This window comes from Triturus cristatus, chromosome 7 (genome assembly GCF_964204655.1).
Source record: "Triturus cristatus chromosome 7, aTriCri1.1, whole genome shotgun sequence".
In the NCBI taxonomy this organism is placed as follows: Eukaryota; Metazoa; Chordata; class Amphibia; order Caudata; family Salamandridae; genus Triturus; species Triturus cristatus.
Window position 1 is genome coordinate 500533185 of NC_140590.1, and position 15080 is coordinate 500548264.

Below are 15080 nucleotides of genomic sequence, written 5' to 3' on the forward strand. Positions count from 1 at the left end.
AGAAACCACGTAACGGAGGGTTAAAACTGGAGGCTAAGCAACAGATTAGAAAAAAAATTCTGAACCAATAAGAGTACGCTTACCGGCAACTGGTTTCAAGCAGAACACGGTGGTGTGGTGCTAGAACACAGAAAAAGTAATAATTAGAAAATCAAAGCTGTCTGTTGGATGGACCGAAAGTTGTAGGATCCTAAAGCATGGGTCAAAGAGAATTTACTTGAAATGTCAACTGTCGATGGAAACGCGAGCCGTAGACACAAGTGCTGACCGGTACCAGGGTGAGATGTTTGCATGAGTGTGGCGTGCCGCTAAATACACATAGAAGGACGCGGGCGGCGCCATGGAATGACGTTCGTGGATCAGCGGTATAACAATACAAACAGGACTGGCGGATCCGCCATGTTATAATGGTAACAGTCGCGTCATATCAGAATATGTGTCGAACCCCCCTATGCGCTGGGGGTACGCACCGTACATACACGGGTGGGGGTACGACTCGAACGTACAGGGGTGTACATACACGGGGGGTTCGACACATACAGGGGTGTACATACACGGGGGTTCGACACGTACAGGGGTGTACATACACGGGGGGTTCGACACGTACAGGGGTGTACATACACGGGGGGTTCGACACGTACAGGGGTGTACATACACGGGGGTTCGACACGTACAGGGGTGTACATACACAGAGGGGTTCGACACGTACATGGGTGTACATACACGGGGGGGTTCGACACGTACAGGGGTGTACATACATGGGGGTTCGACACGTACAGGGGTGTACATACACGGGGGGTTCGACACGTACAGGGGTGTACATACATGGGGGTTCGACACGTACAGGGGTGTACATACACAGGGGTTCGACACGTACAGGGGTGTACATACACGGGGGGTTCGACACGTACAGGGGTGTACATACACGGGGGGTTCGACACGGACAGGGGTGTACATACACGGGGGGTTCGACACGTACATGGGTGTACATACACGGGGGTTCGACACGTACAGGGGTGTACATACACGGGTGGGGGTACGACTCGAACGTACAGGGGTGTACATACACGGGGGGTTCGACACGTACAGGGGTGTACATACACGGGGGGTTTGACACGTACACGGGTGTACATACACGAGGGGTTCGACACGTGCACGGGTGTACATACACGGGGGGTTTGGCGCGTACTCACAGGGGCTGGGGGGTACGGCGCGTACTCACGGGGGCTGGGGGGGTACGGCGCGTACTCACGGGGGCTGGGGGGGTACGGCGTGTACTCACGGGGGCTGGGGGTGGTACGGCGCATACTCACGGGGGCTTGGGGGGGTACGGCATGTACTCATGGGGGCTGGGGGGGGTACGGCGCGTACTCACGGGGGCTGGGGGGGTACGGCGCGTACTCACGGGGGCTGGGGGGGGTACGGCGCGTACCGGGCCCCCTATTCTGGTCGTTTTGCGGCATACTTCGCTTTTCCGGCACTTTTTGGGTGCCGTAAAAATATTGCCGTCCGGACTGCTGTCGGTTCGAATCGTACTTCCTGGGTCGTGAAACGCTGCCTAACAGCGTCCCGACGTCACGTCGGGGCATTCCCGGATCAAATTCGTATGTATATTTTCGTCGGAGGGTGTTTTTTACGATTCGTACAGAAATGGTGTTTCCGTGCGAATCGTACTTCCATGTTTGTAAAGTTTTACAACCGGGTACGAGTCGGACGGAGAAAACGCTCCGACCGACGGTTCGTACCTGTTTTTTCCAGGATCGTAATCGGCACCATAGTGCTCACATGAAGCACAATAGAAACATTTTTATAATGCTTTAGATTATGTGCACAGACGTTTTAGGACATTTGAATTGAGATATCATCGCGTGTATCATTAAGACATCGCGTGTATCACTATGATGATGACGTTTTTTCTGATAACTAAACCCACCAACGTACATTCACGATGTTCATTGGACACATGTATCAAGTTGCCTTCCATAACCCAGTAATACTAAATGACGAATCTTTGGATCCTTTCACTATAGATCGTACATTTGAGCACAGTACGTCTTCCAATCTGTCTAATTTAAAGAGGGAAAACACGAAGCCTATCCCGTTGAGGACTCATGTATTCTAATAATTTAGGTAAGACCCTAGAGGCGCCCATAATAAAAATTGTCGAACGATTACTGTATTATTTGATCACTGACAAATACATTATCTTTCTTGTTTGCCTTTAGATGGAATCTAAACAGTACTTTAAAAAGTGTGGCCCTCCGTTTTCTTCTCTTCGTTTTTTGAAACAAGTAGAACATAAGAATGACCAATTGTCCTACTCTTACCATTTGCTAATTCACAAGAGGGTGAGACATCTCTAATCCTCTCTCTCTTGAAGAAAGTCTTAAGAATAATTAATAATAATCTGACATAGAATGTCACATCTCTTTTCATTTTTCACAAACAGAGTTAACCTCTAGAAGCGTTTTTTGTTTACTACGTTAGTCGAAATACAGATTAGGTGCCTTGGAACCAGAGAGCACCCTACGCCATAAAATACACGTAGGCGAATACTATGTTAATACTCTTTCTCTTTCTTCTAGTTTGCGTAATTTTTACGGGCAATATTTTCTGAGCAAATCTATGAATGTTCTGGCTCTTTATATGGCACTTCTCTTCTATTTGGAGCACATTTGGGCTTTTTATACCTTGGGCACTATCCCTTTTTCCTTTTTTGCTTGTAATGTTATTGGAAATGATAAAATGATGCTGCTACAATTGGTTTTTAGCTGCAGTGTCTCTAATTAAGTACGAGCACCCACATATAAGTTATATTGAAAATCATTTATCCCCAGGCTATATACACAGTTTTTTATACATGAAAAATTTCCTTGTTACCCTATTTAGAGAGAACCCCCACTTTTTCGCCGCTAAGACGATAAAGACATTTCTAAAAAATATACTGGTCCTGATGAAGGAGACGTGAAAATCGTATACAGTCTCCGAAACGTGCGTAGACCAAGAGTACCAACTACACATCTGGGAGATCCATAGAAAAATCCAATTTCAACGTTCTGATTATATTATTCCAGGACTCTGCAAGAATTATTCTAATTCTAATTCTTGGATTATAAACCTAAGTAGGATCTCATACCAGAGTTGGTTTGCGGTTTTAACATAAAATAATTTTCCTCTTTTTTTCTGTGTTTAATATCTGATGGTATGTAAGAGTGATTGATAGGTGAGAATGCTAATGTGATGGTTCCTTTTTTTGGGGCTTTTCTCTCATATGTCCTTTTAAACTGTTTTGTCTTCTAAACTCACAAGTGCTTTGTAATTTAAGTAATGTGGAAACATTTCTGTAAGAATGTATGATTTGTATATAAATTACACGTTAAAAGAAAATATATAAATGTTTTGCTATATATATTAAAAAAAAGAAAACAATAAAAAGAATGAAAATGTTTTTGAAATAATATTGTATTCTGGGGCTTTTGTAAAGTACAAGTGATTATTACTGTACAAATAAGATAGGTCAGATAAGAGGTTCTTTTCTTCATTTGTCTTTCTCCCCTCCTCTTGGACCTAAAAGTATTTAGGGGAAACCTCCTGCACACACATACTACATAAAAATCTATGCATCACTCTTCTTGCGGCTGTTTTTCCGGTGCAGCACCACTGAACGAGAAGAATCTACATGCTTCGCCGAGCCGCTGCCAAAACCGATGCATCGCCTGTCACCGCTGCATGAACCGATGCATCGAAGGATCGCGGCTGAAGAGACCGTCGCAACAATAGCCGATGCATCCTGGATTTCCATGCATCGTACCTGTGTGGCAAGTTTTCCTGACATCACTCATGGACTAGAACCGTCTCGGAATCGACGGATCACTTCCCCCTACAGATTGTATTTGAGTCATCACTTTCCCGCGTGCAGCAGAACTGTCACATCGCCTCCCCATGGTCTCAGGAACGTACGCATCTCTTTGTTTTTTCGACACTTCCCAACTCTGCGGGTGTTTGGCCTTGTGAATTTTGTCGCAACTACAGGTCCTTTTAGATAAATCACGCATCCATAGTTTTCTATGGGCAAAGTTGTTTGAAACCTTTTTAAAGTCATATTCTTAGTACATGTATGTTCGATTTTTGTTGTTTTGGTCTTGTTCAGTTGAGATAAAGATACTTTATTTTTCTTAATTGGTGTGGTGTGAATTTGGGGTGTTATCACTGTATTACTGTGTTTTTATAGTACAAATACTTTACACATTGCCTTTGGGATAAGTCTGTCTGCTCGTGCCAATCTACCCAGGGGGTGAGCAAGGGTTATCTAAAGTGTGCACTCCCCTTACCCTGACTAGAAGCAAGGGTCTCGATTTGGACAGAGGTACCTACCTCTGCTAACTAGAGACCCCCATTACTAACATTGGTGGTCAGCAGTGAAGATTTGAACTTGTATTTGTACTTGACCCACAGTGATTGATGTACATCACTAGTTTAGTGCAGACCACTATGAAACCACTTACTGTGTTTCATTTTTGGTTCTATTTTTGATCTGACCCTTGAGCAATCCAATCATCACGTATATAAATGGTAAAGCAGCAAGTGAGGTTCCAGAATTGTTAAATAGTTACAAAGTAGAGCAACTCAAGCATTTCTGCAAGAACTTTGGATGTCCCATGAAGAGCCACTCTAGAAAAGAGGAGCTGCAGAAGGCCTTAGGGGCCAGACAAGCTGAGGAGGCAGGAGATGCAGATGTGGATAGGGGTGTGCCAGAAAATGGTTTCAGATCCCAGGATTTGCATGTTGGGAGACCAGCCTCTGTGGCTGGCAGCACTCATTCTTCTAGGAATCCCTGTCCAGAGGCATTGGAGGACAGGCAAAGGGCCAGAGATCATAAATTGGAGGTTATGAGGCTCCAGATGAAGCAATTGGAAATAGAGAACCAAAGAGCTGCGATAGAGAAGGAAAAGATGGCAGATGAGAGCGAGAACACTGGTGCCTTAGAGGAAATGAAATTGCTTTTGGCACATGAGTTGAGCATGAGAGAACTAGACATTAAAGCCAAACAGGTGGAATCCAGTACAAATGGAGGCAGCACACAGCCAGTGCAAGGGGGTAAGGTTTTTTTCGCAAGGATCTAGCACTGAATTTCCAGATGGGGGAGGATATTTATGCATGGTTTGTATCTTATGAGGCAGCACTGCATATGAATGAGGTCCCAGAGAAACATTGGGGGGCGGGCCTGTGGAAACACTTTGAGATCAATGGGAGGAACACTCTCACACCTTTGGAGGAGGTGGATGTTCTGACCTATCCAAATATGAAGGAGGCTTTATGCCTCATGTATGGGCTCACACCTGAGCAGTACAAGGAAATGTTTAGGTCCTTCAAGAAACTTGAATCCAATTCTTGGGTTGCGTCTGTGAACATGTATTGCAGAGCACTGGATGGTTGGATAAAGAGCAACAAGGTAACTGATTACCAGGGGTTGTACAACTTGATTGGTTAGGAGTACTTGAGTACTCTGTGTCTGCCAGAGCTGCACCAGCCTCTGATGGATAGTGAGCTGACTGAACTCAGGAAGCATGCTCAGGAGGCGGACCGCTGGACGAGTACCAGGGTCCACAAGGTGTATGTGGGAAACCCAGCCAAAGGTGGACTTTGTCCCCAGCGGAAGAGTGAGGGGGACAAGGTCAACCAAAAGGAGTTCTCTAAAGGAACCCCCAAATAGTTCCCAGTGCAAAGATTCCCATCCCCCCAGTTCTACGAAGCCATGGCCCCATAAGGGTAGGCCAGACAACAGCAATCCCCGTATGTGTTATTCATGTGGTGAGGAGGCCACATTACGTTTGATCCCAAGTGCCCCAATGCACCAACAGCACCCACTAGTTCACCGTCAACGGGGTTAGTTAGTGTAGTACTGAGGGAGGAATTGGTTCCTAGTCAGCGTGGGGAGCCAGCTGTGATGACCCTTATCTCATTAGGAGTTAGAGAGCAGGCCTTCGTGTAGTTCTCAGAGTTTTGCTACCGGAACTCAGCGAAGTTACAAAAAAACTCTGCGGAGTTCCACAAGTGGCAGAGTGCAGTGCAAAGTGCCATTTGCACTGGTCTTCCTGCCGCTCGGATAGAAATTCTGTTCAGAATTGCGAGCAGGGAAAAAACTCTGCTGCACTACACAAAGCAGAGTTCTCTGCACTTCACAAGTTCCACGGAGCAAGAAGTGCATGTTATCCCCAATGTGCTTCATCCTGTAGTTGCTGCGGACAACTCTAAGCACCTGTGTAAGGTGGCGCTGGTTCCCTTTGAGTGGGCGGGTCTCAGGTTCCTTGAAGGCCGTTGTAATTCCGTTCATGCCTGTTGACTGTCTGCTTGGCAATGACCTGGAGAGCTCACCTTGGAGAGAGGTGGAGTGCCAGGCTCATTTATAGATGTTGGGACTGCCTGAGTGGGCCTGGGTGAACACTCTGTCAATGGCAGCCTGTAGGGGTGAGCAAGAGACCTTGATCCTGAAAGAGAGGCCCAGGTGCCTGCCAGGAAGAGGAAGGGCAGGGTGCATGGGAAACCAGCTTTCGAAGTTCCCACTTTCCAGGAGGAGTCAGAACCTAAGGGGGATGCCCTGGAACCTACAGAGGAGCAAGTGGCCAAACTGAGCAACCTTCCTGAGCTGACCCATTGTCAGCAAGAAGGAGGTCCCTCCAAAGATGAGTTCTGCATGGCACAAATGGAATGCCCTACTCGTATTGGTTTGCAGCAGCAGGCTGCAGACCACGCAGCAGGTGGTCTGTCCGGATCACATTTGATTTATTGGGTGAACGGTCTCCTTTACCAAGAGCCTAAGGTTGCTGAGCCTGGGGCAGTCCATGTGCTGGTGGTACCAGTGTGCTTCAGGACCTTCCTACTGGGTCTGGCTCATGATGTGCATTTGGCAGGACATTTGGGGTTCAACAAGACCTATCACAGGCTTGTCAACCACTTTTACTGGCCCCAAATGCAGAGGCACGTTTAAACGCATTGTGGGTCTTGTCAGACTTGCCTGGCAAGTGGCAAGACAGGAGGTAAGTGCTCCTTTTGAGTGGGTGGGCATCGACATTGTGGGGCTACTGGAACCCAAGACTGCCTTAGGCAACAAGCTCATCTTGGTTTTGGTAGACCATGCCACCCGGTAACCGGAAGCTGTCTCTTTCAAGACAATTGCGGCCCCTGTGGTGTGGCATACATTGATGGGATATTTACCCACGCGGGGATCCCCAGAGAGGTGGTCTCTGACCATGGTACAAACCTAATTTCCAGGTATATGAAGTAACTGGGGGAGGAGTGCGGTGTAATGTACAAATTCACCACTCCTTACCATCCCCAAGGGAATGGGTGGGTTGAGAGATTCAACCGACCCTGAAAGGTATAATAAAGGGTCTTGCAGTACCCATGAGACGTAAGTTGGACGTCTTCCTACTATGCCTGTTGTTTGCCCACAGGGATGTACAGCAGAAATCCTTAGGGTTCAGTCCCTTTGAATTGCTGTATGGGCACCCTGTGAGAGGACCTCTGAGCCTGGTGAAGGAGGGCTGGGAGAAAACTCCTGGTAAGACCCCCCCAAGATGTTTTCGGCTACATACTTGCCTTCAGAAAACAGACTCCACGCTGCAGGAAAGTCGCTCAGGCAAACCAGGAAGCCAGCCAGGAGGAGATGAAATGATGGTACGAACAGAATACCACTTTTGTTGAATTTCAACCTGGCCAAAAATATGGGTGATGGCACCAGTGGAGCCTTGTGCGCTCCAAGATGGGTGGACTAGTCCATTTGAGGTGGTGGAGCACAAGAGTGATGTAACCTACCTGGTTAACTTTCAGAGTCCTAGGAACGCATTGAGGGTCCTGCATGTGAACCGCCTCAAACCTCACTTTGAGAGGTCTGAAGTCACAATGCTCCTGGCTACAGATGATGGAATGGAAGAGGAGAGTGATCCTATTCCTGACCTCCTGTCAGCCAAGAAACATAATGGGTCAGTGGATGGAGTGAATCTCTCTCCAACCCAGATCCCAGAGCAGCAGAGGGACAGTCGCCAGGTGCTGAGACAGTTTGCCTCCCAGTTCTCCCTGACTCCAAGAATCACCAATTGGTGATGTGGACACTGGGGACAGGTTAACTGTGAATCATAAAATGTACAGAGTAACTGACAAAGTCAAGGCCACCATTAAGTAAGAGGTTTCCAAAATATTGGTGATAGGGGTGATAGAGCCCTCCAGCAGCCACTGGGCTAGCCCAGTGGTCCTGCTTCCAAAAGCTTCTGCACCCGGTACCACTCCTGAACTCCGGTTCTGCATGGACTACCGTGGGCTCAATGCTGTCACCAGGACTGACGCGCACTCCATCGCCCGAGCTGATGAGCTCATTGATCGGCTGGGAGCTGCCCGGTATCTTAGTACGTTTGATCTAAAGTTTGGGTACCAGCAGATTGCCTTGACTGATGGGGAAGGAGAGAGGTCTGCATTTTCAACACCAGAGGGGCACTACCAGTTTCGTGTCATGCCCTCTGGGTTGAAAAACGCCCCTGCCACATTCCAGAGTCTGGTCAACCAAGTACTTACCAGCCTGGAGGAATTCAGCGCCGCTTACCTGGATGACATTGCTGTGTTCCGCTCCAGCTGGGAGGAACCTTTCAACACCTCTGTGAAGTATTGAAGGCTCTGCAGAAGGAAGGCCTCACTAACAAGGCCAGTAAGAGCCAGATAGGGCATGGTTCAGTGGTGTGTAGGGCACCAGGTAGGATCCGGCCGGGTGGCTCCCCTACCACCTAAGATTGACACCATTCTGGCTTGCGAGCCCCCCAAGACCCAGACAAAGGTGAGAGCCTTTTTAGGACTCACGGGGTACTACAGACGGTTTGTCAAGAGATATGGTACCATTGTTGCCTCTTGATATAGCTTACTACGGAAAGTGATCTGGACCGATTCCTGCCAGATCGCTTTTGATGCCCTGAAATCTGCCATGTGCACGGCACCCATGCTCAAGGCACCCAACTTCTCCCAAGAATTTGTTGCACAGACAGATGCTTCCGAGCAGGGTGTGGGAGCAGTCACAATTGAATGGCTTGGAACAACCTGTAGCTTTCATTAGTAGTAGGTTTCTTCTCAGGGAACAGGGGAGGAGTACAATCGAAAGAGAAGCTTTTGCTGTTGTCTGGGTACTGAAGAAGTTAAGACCCTACTTGTTTTTGACTCACTTCCGGGTTCAGACAGACCACAGGTCCCTCAGATGGTTGATACAGATGAGCAGTGGCGGTGCGTCCATTGGGGCGTTGCCTCACTAACAGCATGGCCACATTAATTTCTTCCTCTTTAACTTCAAAATCACCGTCCTGACTCGAAATGGGGCCGCCAAAGTCAGGACTCTGAAGGGGGTGGGGCAGCACTGCAGGGTTGGGTTTGTAACTGTTTGACTGACAGCAGCAGCAGGGCAGGCCTAGTGCGCATGTTCGGGTTTTGGCTGGTCATTTTCCTGACCAGCCCGAACATGCGCACTAGTACTAGCCAGCAGTGCCCTTCATTAGGAGAGCAGGGGCGAGGGTTGCTACTGGCCAGTGGTCGCAGCCCCCGGTCTCCTATGGGCGGGTACAGTCCCTGCTCCAGCCAATCCTGGCGCTGCTGGAGCAGCGTCTGGATTGGCTGAGAGGGGTTGCCACCAGCCAGTGTCATCATTCAATGGCTGCGGCGGCGGGAGGATGATTAGAAGCGACGCCTTTTCACTTTCGGATCTTGCTGTCCCTTCCCCTCCGTCAGAGGCGGCACGGTCGCGGACCTGGTCAGGTAAGTTTTCTTAATTTATTTTAAACCCCTCTCCCTCCCCCCCGAGACCATTGCAAGCAGCGACTGTCCACTGCCAGTGCTTCTAACCAGGGTCCGTAGTTGTAGCTCTGAAAGGTTGTTGGGCGCCCGAACTCTGCCATTCCATGTATTGCAAGATAAATAGCCGGCCAGAGTTGCTAAATGGAAACTGCTCCCACCCTGCATACAGGACCTGTGCTGAGAAGAAACCGTGCTCTCTGCCTGCACACAGGTGCCACTAACTGTTCTACGTGGAAACTGTGTCCATCCTGCAAGCAGGTGTTCCGTGCACGTCCTGCTGCCTGCGTGGGAAGAACTGCTCTGTCTCCAGCCTGCACACACGTGCTAAGTGCCAGTACTTTGTAGACACTGAGTGGCTCTGAAAGTGCTCTGAGCCTGTCCCCTCATGTCTACCCTGCGTGTTCACTGCTCTCAGCCCTGGCAAACTGACCCTTCCCCTTGGTAGTGCAAAATCTGCTCCCTTCCCTGGCACCTGTGCCCCCTCCTCGCCAGTCCTGTCTGGAGGCAGATTCTCTGTGTGTGGCAGCTTCACGAGTCCTGAGTGAGGATCCGACTATGCCGGAAATGGGTTTGTTTTCAGTCTCACTTTAGTCCCCGCTTCTTTCTTTTTTTTTTTTTAAAGTATTTTATTGATTTTTTTGCACAATAATTAACAATTCATTACAGTTACATCTTGGGAAACAAAATACCATATTTTAACAAAACAACATTTCATTTAACAGAGGAGAAAGGCATTCTCCTATGTTTATTTATTTATTTATTTATTTTTAATCTAGGACTCTCGCCACATATATAGGGGTGCCCAAATACGTCTGCCAAGGGATTTCCCATTCTTGCCTTTTCTCTCATAAATTCCCTTCTCGAGATTAAATATAGAGAGAAGCCGAGCCAGCCATAAATTAAATGAAGGAGCGGCTGGATCTAGCCAAGCTGAAGCAACACAAATTCGGTAAACTGCCATAGCAACAAAGAGAAAGCGAAGAGTCATGGTATGTCCCTGAGTGTTATCAACCCCCAGCAGAATTAAAGATGAGGTTAACTTAACCCGAAGGCCCAAGGTGGAATTAAAAAAGATCAAAATTGCATTTTTTAACACATCTAATCGGGGGCAGGTTGAAAACATATGATCAAGATCAGCCTGAAGAGAGTCACAGAGGGGGCACATGATTCCCTGCTGCCCTCCCCATTGTAAGATTTTTGCCGGCGTGTAGTACAGGGAGAATACTGTTTTATAATGTTGAGCCTGAAGCCCCGCAGAAGATAAAACTGTCTGTCCCAATTCCAATGACTGAAAGAAGTTACCCTGATCTATGCCCAACTTGTCTTCCCATTTTACAGCATGTTCCTCCAGATCATCTTGTTTGAGTGCCAGGAGCTCCCTATAAATTCCTATAATAGTGCAGCCGTCCCGGCTTCTTATAATTTCCAGTGTTTTTACCTTATCGAACCCGTTAGGTCCACCTAGCTTTTTACTCAGGTAGCTTCTAAGCTGGAGTTATTTAAAAAAATTCCCCTGCCCAATTCCATATTCATCTTGTAGAGCCTTAAACTGATAGATTCCATCAGAACTTAATAAGTCCCCAATTTTATTGAGGCCATGACTCGACCAAAGTGCCATAATTTGATCTGAGAAGATTTCTGGGAGCGTTCGGTTACCACACATTAGTGTGTAGTAGTTTAACCTCCCTAAGCCAACCTTTTTTTTAAAACTGGACCAAATTTTAAACGCAGCTTGAAGAGTTTTAAACTTAGTTCGCTTAAAATAGCTTGGCTCGCTAAATCTCATAAGGCAGTTTTTAGCATCTTCCCCCACCAGAAGTGTATATACATCTGGGACCTTTACTTCCAAATTTAAGTTTTTAGGTGTGCCACCGAGTATTCCAGCCATATATTGAAAAGCGGCAGTCCAATAATATAATTTAAAATCCGGAGCAGCCCAACCGCCCCTTGATTGAGGTAGAGTCATAAAGCGTTGGGCCCACCGGGTTTTACCATGAGCCCACATAAATCTGTTTGCCAAGTTGTCCAGTGCAGTAAACCATTTTTTCTCGAATTCCAAGGGAATTGATCTGAACAAGTACAATATCTTTGGCAAGAGTATCATTTTTATCGCATTGCAGCGGCCAATCAGTGTCAGGTGTAAATTGTGAAGTTTGTCGAAGTCGGTGTTAGCCTTCCGAATAATGGGATCAATATTAATTGCCACTAAATTATTCAAGTCTGAGGTAATAGTAATCCCTAAATATGTTGCATAATCTGTCATCCGTGGATCGGAGTGTCTTAGTTCCCTATTTACAACAATTTGCGTTTTCTGTTTGTTTAAGGCATACCCAGAGATCGAGACGAAGGTTGAAGCAATTTCCTCCACTGCTGCCATTGCTGTTACTGGGTTAGGGGTGACTAAAGCAACGTCGTCAGCGTATGCTAAGACATTTGTGGATATCCTATGATAAATAACAGGTTCAATCTCACGGCATGCCACAAACTGCCGAATTAAAGGATCAATATAAATAGCAAATAGTAGGGGTGAACTCGGGCAGCCTTGCCTAGTGCCCCGCATAATCGGAAAGTGATGAGTGAATTTCCCATTGATTCTAAGGCGAGCTGTGGGTGCACTATACATGTGCGAATAGCTTTTATAAACCCTGGCCCGATTCCAAACCAATTCATAGCCTGCCATAGAAAGTCCCAGGAGACCCTATCGAAAGCCTTCTCGGCATCCAGAAGGAGCATAGCCATAGGGTCACCGGAGACTTCTTCTGCATCGAATAGGGTTATTACTCGGCGGATATGTTGAGTGGTCCCGCTTCCCGGGATAAATCCATGTTGGAATGGGTGGATTGCTTTCATTATTATAGAATTTAATCTAGTAGCCAGAGCTTTTGACATAATCTTAACATCGCAATTTATTAAGGTAATAGGTCAGTAAGATCCGGGCTCTAAAGGTGGTTTCACCTTTTTTAGAAATAAATTATCGGCTCCCAACCAGGAATCAGGGACAGAGCTCCCTAGCTGTGCTAGGCAGATCGTATCCACCAGCACAGATCCGATTTCGTCCCAGAAGGTTTTATAAAATTCCAAAGGAATCTGGTCAGGGCCGGAGTCTTTGCATGAAGGGAGACTCTTCAGGGCGCAATATACCTCTTCATATGTCAGAATAATTTCAAGTCCCGATCTATCCTCATCATTAATATGCAATAGTGGTATACTATTAAGGTAGTCTAGTATTCATTCCTTCTGAACCGGTGGTTCAGCCCCATATAGTCGCTGATAAAATCGAAGAAATACTTCCTGGATCTTAAGTGGATCTTTAACTAAATTCCCACTCTCATCTGTAATCTCATTTATTTCACTCTTGACGCTCCTTTGTCTGAGTCTGGCTGCGAGCGTACGGTCGATTCTATCGCTGAATTCATAGCAGTGTTCCCTTTTATTCAGAAACAGCACGGCTGCCTTAGTGGCAGCTAGATCTCCTATTTCTGCCTTGGCCCACGCCAGCCGAAGTAAAATATCCTTTAAAGATGAGCCGGAGCTTACTGCGGTTGCCAGTTCCTTCTCAATCCTAGCTAGAGATTGGTACAGAGCTTCCGTCCGGGTTGCTTCCTTTTTTTGACGAGAGAGGGTGAAACTGATTGTCTCCCCTCTGATACCTGCCTTATAAGCGTCCCACACCTTCCCAGAGCTTGAGCTATATCTGTTCATGTCCCAATATGAGGTGATCCATCTCTTCATATGAGCAACATATTCCGGGTCTGTTAGAAGCCCTCTTTCAAAGGTCCATATCCGCGCACTACGAGAACCGTCAAAAAAAGAAAGGGTAAGAGCCAGGGGGTTATGGTCAGAGATAACCCTGGGATATTTTTCTATCCCGGCCCGATGTACTAGCGAGTGGGAAATAAGAAAATAATCAAGTCTAAAAACTGCCCTATGTGGAGCCGAGAAAAACGTACTCCCAGGGTCATTTGGTTTAGCATGATTCCGTAAATCGATAAGGCCATGGTTGTTGACCAAATTGGTCAATCCTTAAAAACCCTTTTTTTTCGTCCAGAATAGGTATCTCCCGCCCTACCCCAAAGCCCTCCCAGCCCATTAATATTAAAGTCACCACAAACTATTAAAGGCTTAGGCCAATTTGCTAATTCTATATCTTAATACTCCAAAGCTTCTGATTCATCAGCGGTCGAACCATACAGTGAGCATACGGTAAAGTCTTCTTTGGCAAACAAGCATTCTATTATTACCCAGCGGCCCCATTTATCTGCTAATTTCCTTTTAACCATAACATCGGTCCGCCGTGTTAGAATAGCAACCTCTCTTGTCTGGGTGCCTTGCTTTGTAGCAGCCAATAACCTATATCCAAGCTGTTCAAGAACTCCGCACTGCGTACCTTCTATATGGGTCTCCTGTATACATACGATATCAGGATTCATGGTTTTCAATAAAATTGCGGCCCTTTGTTGTTTGGCTAGATCATTGAGCCCACAGATATTAATAGTGATAACTCTAAGCTTTAATGACCCCATAAAGTAGTTTAAAATTCCTTTCCTTCAGCATTATCATACTATTTATCTTTTCTCTTAACACTGTGTTAGTCTCCTCTTTTCTGATGTAGATAATCTGACCAATATATCTATAATCTTTAAGGTTTTGTTCCCACTTACATTGTGCTTTATTGTGCTGTGTTTTACCCACCCCCATCCCCCCGCCAACCCCGGTATCAACCCACCCACCACCCCCGAGCCCTCAACCCACTACCCAAACAGGCAAATAGGTCTAACAAAAAAGACCCGAGCCCATTTGAGATCCTGTTCCCACAAATCGTAAACCATAGAGAAAGCAAAAAAAAATAAAAAATTACGTCATGTGGCCAAATTTAAGGGCTAATCTGGCTCTATCATTTGACTATCCTTTAAATATCGCACATACCATCCAGCATATTTCAGCTATTCATAAATAAAGATAACGGGAAATATCACGTAGCAGCGCTCCCTTTCTCTTTTGCCAATTTCAAATTTGTCAAAAAATCTTGAGCCTTGACTTCAGAAAAAAACATAGATACATGACCATTGGCAATAACCTTAAGCCGGGCTGGGAAAAGCAAATACGCTTCACAACTCTGGCCCTGAAATGCAGTTATCATTTGGCGAAGTCTCCAGCGCCGCTCCACAGTGGCATGGCAGAAATCTGGGCGGGCGAAAAAAATATGCCCGTCAAAGGTCCGTTTCGCATCTGGTCTAGCCAGATCTATTATGGCT

The 15080-nt window shown here is 46.6% G+C and overlaps 1 long non-coding RNA gene across 1 annotated transcript; it reads left to right on the forward strand.

Moving 5' to 3' along the window:
- Positions 1–2028: 2028 nt before the first annotated feature.
- LOC146809984 (uncharacterized) lies at positions 2029–3271 on the forward strand. Its single transcript, XR_014965608.1, has 3 exons — positions 2029–2130; positions 2226–2348; positions 2450–3271. It is a non-coding gene; the product is annotated as an uncharacterized LOC146809984 (long non-coding RNA).
- The last annotated feature ends 11809 nt before the right edge of the window (positions 3272–15080 follow it).